The sequence below is a fragment of the Parasteatoda tepidariorum genome, chromosome 3 (genome assembly GCF_982258835.1).
Source record: "Parasteatoda tepidariorum strain Cologne lab strain chromosome 3, Ptep-v5.0, whole genome shotgun sequence".
NCBI classification, from domain to species: Eukaryota; Metazoa; Arthropoda; class Arachnida; order Araneae; family Theridiidae; genus Parasteatoda; species Parasteatoda tepidariorum.
Window position 1 is genome coordinate 96,652,000 of NC_141757.1, and position 17,170 is coordinate 96,669,169.

General features: G+C 30.3%; 1 long non-coding RNA gene across 2 annotated transcripts in view; it reads right to left on the reverse strand.

The window, feature by feature from the left end:
• Nucleotides 1-3,314: 3,314 nt before the first annotated feature.
• Nucleotides 3,315-17,170, reverse strand: part of LOC107445625 (uncharacterized) — a 33,364-nt gene continuing 19,508 nt past the window's right edge. The window contains exon 3 of one of the 2 annotated variants that reach the window (XR_015432658.1): nt 3,315-8,162. This is a non-coding gene — a long non-coding RNA (uncharacterized LOC107445625). Of the gene's footprint in view, nt 8,163-9,036; nt 15,180-17,170 lie in introns of those variants that run through there. The other variant, XR_015432659.1, reaches the window with a different exon arrangement.

The window sequence follows — 17,170 nt, forward strand, 5'->3', positions numbered from 1 at the left end:
AAAAACGAGTGTAGAGATATTTTTCAATGATTCTAATAATGAATGTTAAGACAAATGGCAAATTAAATTTACAATATAAAATAATGTGGGAAAAAACATGTGAATGAACAGCCTTACGCACTCAGCTGTTTCAAGTGCCTATTGAGAATAAGAGGAATGGGTTTCCAATTACCTCAAGAAATTCCGTCACTAATTCAAGTCCATTACTATTCAATTACACTTGTTACTCGAAATCTCTCTTTGAAAAGGGAACTGCAAATTTCTTCATAATAAAGGGAAGAAAAATTTATTAGACTTTAAATTCATATTTTCACTTCAATAAATTTCTTTATATTTTATAACCGTTGTTGAAAAGCCGACCCAATTTTATGGGTTTACGACTACTAATGTTTAACTCCGTAGCCATGTAATTTTGTTCCCAATTACGAAGACAAGGAGTTCCTGGATCGAGTATTGGGAGACATTTGCCTCCTTGGAGGACTTTTTGATGGAGCTAATCCACATTTGCGTTAAATGGAGAGAAAGACCACGAGAACCTCTCACGGTTAGCCTGACAGCAAGGGGACTCTAACCTGTGATCCGTCTACCACTGAGGATAATTCACTTCAGCCCTGTGGTCGGTGCAAGACGGGTGCGGAATTCGTATTGACTGGGATTCGAACCCGGTTAGCCGCATTGGAAGGCGAACGCTCTATCCCCTGAGCCACCGCAGCTACTTCAATAAATTTACATATAAGACATATGTTTGACGCTTTATATTTTAAATCTCTCTTGTTTCCTTTCATTCACCAAGTATTGAAAATGGGCGCCCATTTTTGAGCGCTTGAAACATGTCGACTATTTTTCCCAATTTGTATATTTTTGAAGCGAATCAAGTTTTCAACCATATAAAACTGCTTTTCGCTTACGTAAAAAAAAAAAAAAAAAAAAAAAAAAAAAGCAGGAACATTTTGTTATTGCAGTTCGAACATGTAGATTAAATATATTACAATATATAAGTCAAATAATTGTATAACCCTTAAAAAAGTCATATTACATACATAAAATGGAAGAAAAAAAACTTCTTTTGCTACATAGTTAAAATCTGAAGCGTCCAAAACAAGGCTCTCCTCTTCAATACGAAAAGGAATAAATGATGAAGACTTAGAAACAGTTGGAAACAAGAAAAGGCACAGCTAATAAAAAAAAAATTATCGTTGGCAACTGAGCCATCTCGTTTCTAAGTTTTCGTCATTTACGAGTTATTGTCCTAGCTAAAAGCGTCATATTTTGGGAGCTCGGAACATGTCGATCTTCCTTCCATTTCAGCTAAGATGCATTTCCAAGTATATTTTTCCTGCAGTTTTCTTGGGATTACTTTTTTTTTTTATAGTCATAATAAGTCTTAACTAAAATTTATTATGATTTCACTTATTTCTCATTCCTCCCACGGCTAGCCTGACTGCAAGAGGACTTCAACCCATGAGCCATCTACCACTGAGATATTTTACGTCAGCACTGTGGTCGGTGCAAGCCGGATGCGGAATTCATATCAACCAGCCATCGCAAGGATTCGAACCCGGTTTTCCTCAATGGACGGCGGACCCTCTATCCCCTGAGCCATCACGACTTAATAAAATAGAAAAAATATATATGCATATATACATAAAACTTAAAATAAACGAACAGCTTTCTGTATGCTCACGCATGCCCACGTTCAAACAATAATTGTTCAAATTTGCCCTTATTTGCAGTTGTTTAGATCTAAGAGAAACAGTTATTCATTATTGAAATTTTTCTCAATTTACAAAATTATTGATAAATTTTTGAACGTGAGTGAAAAAAGTTTTTTATATTTTAGTACAAATATAATTACGATAATCTAAAAGATTTTTTTAGTTATAATTAAATAGAAACCTGCAATTAGAGCGTCAGAAAAAAAAATTAAATAAAAGGAACACCAGTGTAGTATTTTTCATCAAAGGATTTAACACTTTTGAGATGTTCAACAAATTTTCGAGGTTTCAAATTTGAAGTAGCACGACGTGAATTATGGCCGTTATTAATTTTTTGTTTACATCCCGATGAAAATCACAGTTTTAAGTATTCACCAAGGCCAACATTTTGAGTTACGAGAACACGAGCTGAAAGACATTAGACTTGGTGGCCGTTATGCGACGCGGTGTTCACTTCTCTTAACCAAGCATTCCGATCTTGTCACTTTTTTACGAGATCTCTGAGAGAAGGTCACATCTTCCACACACCGACAGCCCCAAAGTGTATTTTCAGAAGGAAATGTTTGCATAGCTGCGTAGATATTTTCTTTCAAGAAAGTTGATGAGCATTACAGCCTTAACAGATCAGCCGTCACACTGTTCGGATGATATAGTCTTTCTAAAAAACAACTATCCTCGGAAAAATATCAACGACTTCGCTAATGTTCCAATAACAAATCATTTCAATTAAGAAACAAAAACGCACCCATCTCTTTCAGTCCTTTAATGCGTCAAGAATACGTAGCGCTTAGTTTTGTCGGGTGTTAAGTTGTCCAAATTTCTCTTAATCTTCCAGAGTTCTAGAATTGAAATAACTAAATTGCTTAACTAATATCAAGTTATATAAAATTGTTGAACATAGAAGTTTCACAAATATAATATGCTTGGGCCGGGAAAGCCTGGTTGGTAGGGCACTGGGCTCATGTCCAAAAGTTCGTGGGTTCGATACCGGGCCGGCCAAAAACTCCCCGTGTAGTAAATGGTGACTGATGCACGTTAACTCTGTCGAGTCGTAAAGTCCTCCATGTTCTCATAACAAATCAATACCTCTGGGAGTACTGATGCAAGAGTTTCCTTGTCTTCTGGATTAGTTCGAAATTACAAGGCTATAGAGGTGCTCATTTGTAACATTGCTAGATACCCTGGAGAAAGATTTATCTATATTAAAAATAAAGAATTGGAAGTCCATTGCCAAAAGAAGGACAGCTTGGAAAAAACTACTGGAGAAGGCCAAGGCCCATCCTGGGCTGTCGAGACAGTGAGGAAGGAAGGAAGAGGTGAACATTAGTAGTCGTAAACCCAAAAATTGGGTCAGCTGTTCAACGACGGATATTTAAAATATATAATATGTTTGAGCCGCGTTGGCTCAGGGGATAGAGTTATTCCAAAGAAGTGAACCGAGTTCCAGCGATGCCTAATCGGTACGAATTCGACACCCAGCTCGAAACCGATCACTGCTAACGTAAAAATATCCTCAGTGGTAGACGGATCCTGGGTTAGAATCCCCTTACCGTCTGACTAACCGTGGGAGGTTTTCGTGGTTTTTCTCTTCAAGTAATGTAAATGCGGGTAAGTTCCAATAAAAAGTCCTTCACGAAGGCAAATTTCTCCAACTGCTTGATCCAAGAATTCCCTTGTCTTCTGGATTGGGTTCAAAATTACAAGGCTACGGAGATGAACATTAGTAGTCGTAAACCCAAAATTGGATCGGCTGTTCGACGACAGTTATAAAATAAAATATATTATGTTTTAAATTACTGCATAAGCTAATTCAAGTGGAACTATGAAAACTAAAGCATTATTTCAAAAACAAATCACCATTTTACAGTCATGCTTAAGATAAAAAGGGAAAGTACGGCATTTTTTAGCCACGTAAAGTAAAAAAATTAATGTTTTATATATGATTAACAAACAATATAGATCATTTGCATGCGATCACTTGCTTCATTCTATAACTACACTCTAGGCGTATATATATTGAAGAAATATTAGTACGACATGGTTACACTAATGAGTTATGAACTCGGTTAAGAAAAGCTCTAAAAAAAGACAAAATTAAGCGAGCAATGAAAAAAAAAAATAATAATAACTCAATTTTATAATTTTTAATTGTTTCAAATATGACAATGTTTTATAAATCTAATGAAAACTGCCTCAATGCTTAGAAAATATTATTTTCTCAGAAAAAAATCTTGATAATTACCAAACATTTTGTTTTTTCAATTCCAAATAAAAAGACAATATTGAACAAATCTTTATTATTACAAAGCTATCAATTTTATTTTGTGTCGTCGAATCATTTATGAAGTCCATAAATAACTTCCACTCCCTTCTAGAAATTTGTATTGAATTACAAAATCATTAATCAGATTTAAAATAATCAATGAAAATTCCAAAGACAAAAAAAAAATATTAGCGTGGGTGGACAAACAAAAAAGAACAAAGGTCTCCAACCATATCGCCAAGCAAACTTCACTGGCGTCAAACTCAAGCACCAACAAACGAAATTAGGCATCTAATAAACATTAATAATATATAATCTCCGCACAGAATCAACGTTCCATCACAGGGCGGGGTAAGTTACGTCACAGGCGCCCAGGGGCACACGTCATTAGGGCGCAACCAGAGAAGGGGGCCCTATTTGATTGTGTCAGACTCAAGTCCGGGGTAATCTGATAACTAAGGTCGGGGGTCAATCGACTTGAAAAAAGATTTTTTTTTCCCCTTTGAAAATGAAAACATATTTTTTTTCTTCCATGCCAGCAGTTTCCGACTATGTCAGAGTAGTTTAGGGTAAATCGCCAAGTGGTCGCATGAAGGTTTTGAGTTTCAAATTAGTGTGCCTTTGTGTTAATCTGCCGCTTAGGTCTCGAAGGAAAATTAACTTCTCTTTTTTCTTTTCTTTTTTCAATTGCACTTTCAAAATGGTGGCGCAATACTCTACCTCGAGAAAAAATTTTATTTTCATAACCTAAATGACGATTTATCTTTTACTTCAGTACGTTAAATATACAGATATTTTATTTTATAACCAGCGTTGAACAGCCGACTCAATTCTGAGTTTACTACCATCGATGTACAACTACATGCCCTTGTAATTTTGAACCCAACCCAGAAGACAAGGGAAGTCCTGAATGAAGCATAAGAGCTAATTAACCCTTCGTGGAGGACTTTATAATGGAACTAACACGTATTTGCGATTAACAGAAAGGAAAACCACAGAAACCTCCCACTGTTAGCCCGACGGCAAGGGGATTATAACCCACGATCCGTCTAGCACTGAGATTATTTTACATCAGCACTGTGGTCGCTGCGAGCCGGGAGCAGAATTCGTATCAACCAGACACCGCTGAAATTCGAACCTGGGTCACATCATTGAGAGGCTATCCCCTGATCCATCGCGACACAAATATACATTTATTAAGGAGTTTCCATGGAGTTGAGCTGCTCCAATAACTTTCGCAATCAGGGAAAAAATGCACCTAAAAAATAACCGGAAAAAAAACACCGAGAAAAAATACTGAAAAAAGCACCTCATTGACTATAAAATTTATCGTCAGATTCTATTCGAACCGTTGAATCCGATTTGAATGTAATTAAATAATTATTCGAAGGAAATTAGATATTTTTAAAATAATTACTTAAAATAATTACTAAATTGTCCGAAAGTAACTTTTAATGCTTTATATTTCAATTATTAATTTAGTTATTAACAATTCTCTCTCAGAGACTTAATCTTTCTACAAGTTAAAACATTTTAACAAAAATGATAAAGTATTTCACTTTAATACAATTTTTTTTAAAAATAACTAGCTGAAATTTTTTTTTATTTGTTTATTATTATTGTTGCAATACAATATAATAAGAGTAATTATTAAAAGTAATATGTGCAATTATTGAAATTTATAACAATTTTAGAATTGCTTAAGAGTCTTTATAATTTTGGCAAATTGTATGAAATGGGGAAAGTTCGTTTCGGTAAAATTTAAACTAATTTTTATGTTTATTATATTTTCTTAAAAAATATCTTATTTCATTCAATTTTTTTTTTCAATTTTAAAAAACTCTTGTTCCACGGGTCTATTGAATCAATTGTTAAGTTTATATAATTACTAATGACGTCCTTTTTTTCCTGTGCTTTTTCACTGTTCTGTTTTTTTCTGGTACCTTTTTTCCGGTGATTTTTTCCCGGTTTTTCTTCCGGAGCTGCTTTTCCAGAGATCTTGTTTCCACCTACCTAATTTTGTGGGAATTAGGGTTTTTGATTGCTATGCAATAAAGCATACAATCTTTGATTGAGAATGCTTAGCTTTGTTGCAAGCTTTATTAATATCCATGGATCATTTTTGTAGATGTATCTAAGAACACAACATAATCAAAATAAAATCTTATGCCTTAAATCAATTTTTAGTACTCGATTCTTTCTTTGACGGCACGTATCAAGCATTTGATTGATTATATAGACATTTTTCTTATTTAATCTAAAGACCTTCCGTTAACGGACCCTTCACAAAATATCTTTTCATAAAAACGGACCCTTCACAAAATATTTTAACTTAAAAACGGACCCTTCACAGAATGATTTTTCTTTTAATCGGACCCTTCACAAATTTGTTTATCTTCATTATTATTTTGTTAATCGAATAAACCCTTTCCAGGGCAGAAAACAAGAAAGATGGATGTAAACGAATTAAGTTTTGTCTTCGGCAGACGATTCTTCCATTATTCGTCCGAAATTAATATTCTGCGTTCAGCAGTATATGCTAAATACCAAATATTTGTATGTTGCATCTCTAATTTAGAAGCAGCAATTGTTGTTTATTTTTTAAAATTTAATTTTTTTAATTATAATTTTACAGTGTTGAGCTAATCTTGTATGTCTTTACAATTTAAAAACTCCTTGAAAAAGTTTTTTTTTTTTTTTTTTTTTTTGCAATAACGGCCCTATTTGCACTAATTCATAAAAGCGGACCCTGGTTGAAAGAATGTGAGTAATTTTTTCACAATTTCACGAAAAACGGACCTTTCACAAAATGTCTGGACAGACTCCTGCTATTGTATATTAAATATAAAATGCAATATTATAATTATTTAAAGTGAAATTTATTATAATATTTCAGCAAATGCAATTGCTAGAAGATCTCAAAATTTTGAATCCTCCGTAATTTTAAATTTTGATATTTTTTCGGCAATCTGATGATACTTCTTTAGAGAGTCACAGATATCAATAATGCTTTAATCATTCAAAATCAAATTTAAGGGACAGAAACTTAACACTCTGTATTATACAAATTCTAAGCAAAATAAGTCATTAAAAAATGAATCATTTGTTTATAATCAAAGCTAAAAAATAGAAAATTAGGTTAAAATAAATAAAAGTTAAAATACTCCATTTTGTTAAATGAACTTTTAAGTTTATTTATCAAACAGGTCTTCAATTTCAGAATTCAATTATTAATTATTAAAAAAAAACTACTAACTGAGAATAAAATATCTCTAAGCACAAACATATTTTTTTTTTAAAAAAGCATAGATATGCAACATGCATATTCTTAAGTTCATAAATAAATGGATTGAAAATTATTTAAGATATTATCCAGCATTAAAAGCGCAAAATTTCTAGGAAACGCGAACTCACCGTGTCAACTAAATGACATATTAAAACTCATGCAAACAGAAAAAAATTCGTGTAACTATTTTTAAAAAAAAATCATATAAATGACAAATTATACACAATAGTTTTCTCAAAATATATTTTTTATAAATTGTTATTGCATAGACAATTTATGAAATTAAATAAAAAAAACTTAAAAAATTCGATTTCAAGTCAGACAGTATTTTTTCTGATAACAATTTAAAAAGAATTAACATTTTTTTTCCCTAATGATATGCCCTACATAAAATATGATTTGATAAAAATAAATAAATGAAAGCTTGTAGACGCTATCATGAAAGAAAGAAAAAAATTTCAAGCAACTCAGTACCTCATTTCATTCTATTGAGTCGATGCAAAAAATACCTTAACAACTTATCTCATTAGAGCTACAAGAAAAAGTTGAAAAAACACGTGTTTCGAAAAATCATCACGGACCGTGAATGATAGGGAAAAAAGTAAACAGAACACGGAATGTTTAAAGAATTTTAAGCCTTTCATTCAGTAAAAGAAAAGAATTTAGAAAGAAAAATAATTTTTTTTTCGTAGAAGTAAAAAAAAGAGAGAGAAAGCGCAGGAATTTTTAGATGAACATACGATACCGGAGATTGCTCAACCCTTGGAGCCTCAATTCAAGACGATCTGGCTTTTGAGGACAAAACGCAGATCATCCCGGATGAAGATTCTACTGAATAATGAGGATTATACCAAAGAGATGACACATCCAAATGCAAGGAATTCAATCACTTTCTGTCCTATTTGAAGAAAAATAAGAAATATAATTTAATTGTTTTTGAATTTGAAATATCAAAAATTGTTTTACCTTTCATTTTAAATAATCAATTAAATAAGATTGTAAAATTTTGCCTTCTATCAATTGATTACTGGAAGGAAATTGATCAATTGATTACAAAACAAAAAATGATAAAACTGGATGCTAGCAACGAATTTAATAATTTTCCATCCAATTTACAGCTAAGGAGTTAAACTATGAGTTAATGTGTTACTTAATTTAAGATACATAAAATTGTTTTCGCACATTAGCTACAAAATTTAAATAGATTTGATTGACAAACAATCAATTAAATAATTTTTATAAAAAAAATAGTGTTTGATCAATTAAATAGAAGAAAAACTGCTCAATTAATTACAAAACAAAAACTGATGAATACTGGATGCTTGCAAAGAATTTAATCATTTTTCATCCAGTTCACAGCTAAGCAGTAAAAATTAAATATGAGTTACTTAATGTGTTACTTAATTTAAAATACACAAATCATTTTAAATAGCCAATAATCAAAACAGCTTAAATAACGAACAATTAAATAAAATTTCAAACGTTAGTGTTAGATCAATCAATTGTTGAAGAAAAAGTGATTGATTTATTACAAAAAAAAAAAAAAATGCGCACGATTAAAAGGAATTCCATCCTTTTTCATCCAGTTCTCAGCTAATGGTACAAAAAAAGGAATACGAATTTATTGTTATTGAATTTGAAATACATGGAATTGTTTTCTCGCTTTAAATGGCTAGTAATTGATTAAATAATTTTTTTTTTTTTAAATTGGTGTTGTATCTATTCTTTACTAGATGAAAAAAATTTTCTATTAATTCAATCATATTTCACCCATTTCACAGCTAAGCAGAAGAGAAAAAAAAGAAAACGAGTAATCTTTTACTTAATTTAAAATATATTTTAAAAAAATATTATGAATAGCAGACAATCAATAAAATAAAAATATAAAAATTAGCGTTGAATCAGTTAACACATTTCCTTATATTTTAAAAAAGTATGTTTTTTATGGTTTATTTATAGAACAATAGGCGTTTTCAACATTGCATTGTTTTGAAAAATAGTACATGAAGTGTATTTCGCAATTAACAACTCAAAGCTTCATTATAAACAATGAAATCAAAAAGATAAATATGCATGTTTCTCAATATCTTTTAACATTTTTAAAACCTATATAACCAATGATAATTTCATGGTAACATAAATTTCAATTACAATTTATTGTCTTGTATCATTTAGTTTCTAGCGTAGAAAACTAGAAATACGAATTATTTTTTTGGACAAACCGGTAATATTACTTGAAACAAATAGTACTAAAAACGCACAAAAGAAAAATCATAAAATATTAATAAAAAATAGAAACGTTTGGAGCTTCCAGAAAGTTATTAATCATCTGGATTGCTTTTACTGATGCCGTGCGGGGGCGCTAACATCACTCGTGCTCAACAGTTAGTCGTAAAATTCAGCCTTTCATTTTAATGTAACGTTAATAATTTTTCTCTTGAGAGAGCTTAACCCAAAATTTCTCCATTTTTTCAACTAAAATAACATTTTTTGGATCAAGTTGAGAAAAGTCTTACGTGAGCATGCATAACATCAATAGACCAAGATTGGGATAACTAACTTTTGCCCCAATGGCTCAGATAGATATGCATTACCAATGATCCAATTCAATTAGATTTGGATTAATGGCTGAAACATACAAACACAATCGAGCAACTTTATATATACTGAGTAATAGTTTTTAAATATCGATAGAGTCGGAAAATTTTAAGTAGTTAAAATATTGGTAAAAAACACTACCCCTCTGCAATTTATTCATCTAAAAATCATGTATATTGATCCAATGACTATGGAGCTTTACATAGGTTATTTTGATAAAAATTTTAAAAAATACTTGCTTTGAGAAAACTTGGTTTAAGAAAGAACCCTAATTTTTGGTACCCTAATTTCTTGTTAAAATTTTTTTTTATTTTCGACTTATTAAGATGAATTGGAGCCAGACTGCAATAGCCAGAAGAGATTTAACGAAAAATGATTATTGGGATCCAACTTAAGAATTTGGAAGAGCTATAACATACCTGACATGACAAGACAAACTAAAGGATTTTTTGCGTTTGTCAATTTTAATAGCAATGTCAAGCGGAAGAAATTTTTACAGTATAAATAATAAGGGATTGCTAAACTATTCCCTTTGCATGAAATCTAAAAATGTTTGTAGATTAAATTAAACTTAAAGTACCTCGCCTTTACTTAAAAACGAGCGTTCTTCCTTTTTTTGCGACTTCCTTCACAAGAAATTTTGTTTTCTTGCCAAACATCCTGTTTGCACAATATTTCAAAACTGAAATTTATCATTTTACCAGCAATTATTCGAGAAGTGAAAGCCATTAACAGAGGCGAACTACGGAAAAAATAAAAAAATAGTTAACGATAATTAGAAGAAACGAACTTCCATATCGTTCTCTCAGATCTTAGCTTTCACTGAACAGTAATTGAAGAGCAAGGGTTTCTATCATGCTTTCAAATTTGGGTTCGAATAAATTAACTTTCATCAGACAGAGTGAAAAATATGGCGGTAGAGTATCAAATGTCCATACTTCAGCAACATGATCGTAACTTCCGCGTTTGCCACAAGATGGCAGAGCGGATCTGTGATTCGTAGTCAATATCTACAATCAGTAGCTGCTCTATACACAGATTTAGTTCTTATAAGAACTTTTGTCCTTGACTCCCTCAATTGTAATAAAGATACGCTGACAAAAAAAAAAGCAAAAGGATAACAACAAGAACTGTGACTCTTGTGTTATAGGTTCTTTTGTTTGATGCAATTTTTTGCATTCGACTTAATTTTTTTCTCTCGTTAACAAGGACATGTGTTATCTCATTTCGTCATGAGACCAATTGGATTTTTTTCTTTTAATTATTTAATGGGCAACTAATTGCCTTTCTGAACCAGTGAGTAAACAGATACACACAACCAGGCACGTGTATTGTACAGCCCTTTTGTTCTTATTAAGAGACTCCTATATTAGTGATATTTCCATAGTCTGTCTCCTCATATCTCATCTAAATTTAATCATAATGCTTCCCCGTACGCATGAAACGTCCTAGAAATACCATTGAAGTATAGAAATAAATATGGAAATATCAATGCAAAGCTTTTTTTTTTTAGGGACTTCCAATTTCAATGATATTTCTATATGGTTAGTCTCCTAGTGTCATGTTCAAATGTGACTCTTGATTATTAGGAGTAAATTTGAAAATGACATTATGAGGCTGCCGAAAAGTCCCATACGTATAGAAATATTACTGACATTGAATCATGAGGCTCTTTTCTAACTATGAAATTAATTTTTTACCATTTGTTAAAAATCATTTTTATAAACTAAACTACATTTTGTTGGGTTTATAAAACCTTCTTTCAAATAATTAAAAAGGAAAAATAGACAGAGAGACAAAAATAAGTAAGAAAAAGTGCTAGAACAATCATAAAATAAGCAACTATATATATTTAGAAAGGAGGCAGTTTTAGTTCGTATGTTTTGAAACATTAAAATAATAAAAATCCCGCCTAACATTACCAACTCAGGCAGATTTTTTTTAAGTATCTCCGTTATTTTTATCTTTTATCTTTTGAGGTTAACTTAATAAATATTATGATTTAACTTTATATTGCAATTAAACCTCACTGACATTTGTATCAAAATTACACGCTATTTTAAACATTAATAATATATTGATAAACTTCGATGATGTTTTCGTTGAACTTCAATGATATTTTTGTTTAATTTCAATGATATTTTTGTATAATTTCAATGATGTTTTCGATGAACTTCAATGATATTTTTGTATAATTTCAATGATGTTTTTGATGAACTTCAATGATATTTTTGTATAATTTCAATGATGTTTTCGATGAACGTCAATGATATTTTTGTATAATTTCAATGATGTTTTAGGTACACTTTAATGATATTTTTGTTTAATTTCAATGATGTTTTAGGTACACTTTAATGATATTTTTAGAAAAATTTCAATGGCATTGTTGCTAATGTTCAATACAAAAGAAGTAGAAAATAACGTAATAAGCACATAGATCCATATAGTTCCGAGTTACGCAGCAATAACAGTGTTTCTCTAAACTAACGTGACAGTGTTTTCTCACATAATCCATTTCCTCATTTGGATTTTTTTTTTTAAATAAAAATAAAATAAATGCTGGAAATAAAACAAATTTGAAACTGGTAAAAATTAATTACAACTAAAAAAAAAAAGCCGAAGGTGGAAAGAAAAGAAAAATTCGAACTCATAATATTCCAGAAGTAATTAGGCGAAACCACTCCAACTAGTGCAACAGCGTTAAAAACAGCGGCACATTGCTCAAAAGAGACACCGCGCTACCTGCTTGGGTTATTAGTCGGCAAATTTCTACGCACCAATTAATCGGTCCGATTGATTGATCGATCCGCACCCACTCGAAGTCGGAAGATGCTGGAAAATAAATAAAAAAATGTCGGACTGCCGGTCGCCTTCACTATCGCCAAACTGCCCCTATCAAATGAACCTTGACCCTTTGCTTCCGATACAACGCCCTCGCCGACTAGCCGCCCTATACAAAAATGCGTCCAAAAGACGCGCCAACCTAGCGTTTTAATTTTTTTCCGATCTATCTGGCATTTCATCAAAAATAGAGATGGGGCAGCACGCTGACACGCCCTATCTCGTTCCGTGGTTCCGACGGCGGAAGCGACCGTCCACGTTCGACTTCAGGTTCCGGAATTTATTCTTAAATCGTGGGCGTCTTGGAGTGCTATAAATAAAGGAAGTTAAGCCAACACGTGGAGTGGGAGATAGAAATTGGAAAATATGACTCAGGATTAAAGTGCAGTCACTTTGCAACTGTTTTTTTTTTTTTTTCTCTCATTCAATCTTATTTAGTTTAACGTCGTGGTTTTCTGGAGTAATTTTTCGTTATTTGTACACTAATCGTCAAAATACAATGTAACACTTACTGGCAAATGACTAGACTAAAAAGGAAAATAGGACGGGGAAATAGCTGGAAATAAACACAGAAACTTTGAGAGATATAAATTGATTTTGAAGAAAAACACATAATAAAATTTTAATACTTACACCTTTTAAACCTTATTAAATTTAACAAGAAATTCAAACAAGAAAAAAATCATTTTTTAAAGCAAGCAAAATAGTGTAACTCGATGCAATAGCAATATTCAAGTACCCGCTGCTTATAAAACTGCTTCCTTTCATTACTCCCACATTGTATCAAACATTACCTATTCTTTATTAAAAAAAATTTGTGTGTTATTAAAAAACGAACATTTTAGATCAGGGGTTTCCAACTTACACAAAGCCGGGAGCCATAATTAAAAACAGCAGTCAAATGGCGGGCCACAACTTTGTCAAAATTTTATGTAGGACTCTTTTATGTTTGAAGGAACACTAAATATTACTGTCAGATTTTTATCAAGTTGTTCAAAACAAAAGTATTGAATTACAAATAATAATAAATATTTTCTTGAATAAATATTTTCTTGAAGATGCAAAACCTGAGAAATAAATTTTTTTGCACTGTTGGTATGTTAAATTTCACAAAAACGAAGAACTATTATTATTTTTTTTAACGAAAAAAAATTTTTTAAACTCATTGAGATTTTTTACGAAAATTGTCCGCAAAAAAATTCAAATTAATATATTTTAGTTCCCGGACCACAAAAAAGATCTTCGAGGGGCGGATGCAGCCAGTTGGTAACCACTGTTTTAGATCAACATTTTCATAGGGGCATCATTGACATGTTTGCGAGATTAGGCAAATGCTTCACGGATATTCCAAGCAAAAATCCTGTGAGAGGTGATTTACAAGGAATGACATATGACATTGGATCCAACGGTTGGACAAAATAACCAATTACATGTCTCGAGTATGAGGGGCTATTATCGCTTTTTAAAAAAAGAATCTCGTGAAGAAAAAGGCATTACAACTAACAATAATATAAATTTCATGATTCATACATGAATTTAATATGCATATATATTTAGAGCTTCTTAAGGATTAGTTACAAAGTAAGAAAAAAGGAAAAGTTTACTTCCATTAACTTCAAATAAACCTTAGCATAGTACTTATATTTTTAAAAAAACATCGAATTACGTATGAATAAATATTCTATTACATTGAATTCAGACTCAGGTTTGCATAATTGAATCATTTACGTGACTTTTTTTTCGGAGGGGAGCCCCTTCATTTGCAATTGGGCAAAAATTAATATGGAGTGAAACAAAATTTAATAATGAAGAAAAATTTAATAATGAAGGGAAAAAAACATAACTTACATTAGCGCGCTTATTAGGCTGTTAATTGATAAGAAATGATAATGATGTCTAACTAGTTAAATAGAATTAACAATATTAAAATTTTCCATTTTCAAAAAATAAAAAAAAACTTTTATATTTAGACTTTCACAGATTTTTTTTTTCTCAGGTAAATTATTGTCATTACGTAATAAAAGTATTTCATAATTTTTAAAAAATTATGTTTTGGTATAAATTTTAATCTATATATTTATATATTTCACACATACTTATTCCTCACCAGTTATATACAATAATTACTTTAATAGTAACAGCAATAATAATAGTTATAATAATAATACTTGGCCGAGCCTCCTATAATATTTTTCAAATTATTTTTGCTCTTACATTTCAAATAAAAATAATTTGTAAACTTGACGGTGTCGCCCTCTATACGACTATATTTTTTAATTTATTCATAATAAAAACTCCCACTTCACTTGAAAGAAAAGTATAAACTTTAACAAAATATTTAAAAAACTAAATAAATTCAATTTATCTACCTGTAAAACGTAATCTTTAAGCATCTGTCACAATTATTTTTAAAATCTTTTCCAATTTAGAGTTTCCGAAGAAGGTCCGTGTTATTTTTTTTGTTTCGTGCTGCCATCTGTGAACAAAGTAATTCTCCATTTTAATAACCAAAGCAGCGAACTTAGGGAAATGCGCAACATATTTTCTTAAGTTACTTATCTCAATTAAAATACAGTATAAATCTTTTATATATCATTATCAGTACATAAAAGGAGAACTAAAAGTTTCCACATTAAATATGATGCTTTAATAATAAATACATTATACAGAAGTGATTTCAAATGTATTTGCTTAACTTATGCTATTTATTCCAAGTTTAACAGGAAAAGCAAAATTATTTATGGTGCTGCCATCTGTTATCAATATATCAAAACCTTTATTAAACAATCGGAATGGGAATGAATCTTATCATTAATACAATTTCGCTATTTTTGTCATTAAAAAAATATAGAAGGTACATTATTGATACAAAACATTTTAATTTTAAATGATTGCTTTCCAAAATGTTATCAATGTTAATTTTTTATTAAAATTTTCATTATACAAATTACAGCACAGTTACATTGCACAGTTTAATAATGTAATTAAAATATTTTTAGGTATAATGTATTTACTATTACTCATTGCATTCCATTGACCAAAATGATTCATTAATAATGATGCTTATTACTATAATGTTCATTAACGATGGTGTTTCATTTATAAATATAGGCAGTTATCAACGTGAGTTTAGTTTCTAAATAATTTTCCTAGATGGCGACACTATAAAATCTATAAACATTACAATACTTTCTTTAACATCTAAAATTGCAACTACAATAACAAATTTAAATTAATTTAGTAAAAAAAAAAAACTGTATTTAAATAAATACGGAAAAAAAATCTGATTTTCAGAAAAAGGAAAAAGTAGAACATGCTGTTTTTTATTAATCTAGCATAAAAAATTTAATGCTATCTATAACACCATGAGCAACCAACTATAACTAAAAGTAATTTCAGAAACACGACATTTATCGATTTATTAGCACAAAAAATAATAATTCTCTTCCACTATAAAACACTATATTTTTAATAAGATAATTTGAGACTTTTAACATCAATACACATATGGATATTTCTAAAGTTTAACATAAATAAAAACTAATTTAGTTCCACATATTTTCATAAAAATCTGTATGTAATATGTAGAATTTACAATTAAATATATTTAAGAAGAAAAAATATTAACCGAAAGTATTAAATAGTACGCACTCGTCACGTTTCTCCTTTTTTATTTAACACCAAAACAAATCTTTAATATTTTTCCTAGATAGGTACTGAGGAAATTTTCGCAACATTTTCGCAACATCAACGAACATTAAACTAAAACCTAAAATTTAAACTTAAATGGGAATTTTCAGTGTTTTTAAAATGAAATTGTGTAGGCGATAGCGAAACAAGCGTTTTCTCAACATGAAAAGCGTTTCAACGTGTGAGGTTTTCTGTACTTTTAAGTTTAAACATTGGAAGAAAACCATTTAAGAAAATATTGAATTTATCAAGTAGTAATACTGATGTTACATATTTTTATTCAAAAAAATGCAAGATTTTTGGTACAAATATAGTTATTTTAATAACTGATTAACTGTGCGAGAAATGCATAAATTTATTTATATTTTTTATTATTTATTTTCAACAAACTTTTATTTAATACAAATAAAGTAAATAAAGTTAAAAACAACGTGAAAAAACACAAATAATGTCATGAAAACAGACATACGATTATTTTCGGTACTATTATAAAATTCATTCTTCAATGTAATAATAATATTGGAAAGGCAATATCTCCGTTTATGCTAAATTAATTGTGTTTTTTTTCACGACGCTTTAGCTCTATTTATTTATATTCTCTATTTATATTATACTTATAGCTCTATTTATATTTAATATAAAGTTAACCTTTCCTTATGCAATAGCTGTGGGAATCAATTTTCATATTGTAGTAATATTTACGATACATTAAAGATCACCGAGATACATCTTCTCATAAATAATACTGCATAGTACAAAGCCGTCGTTGCACGAAGC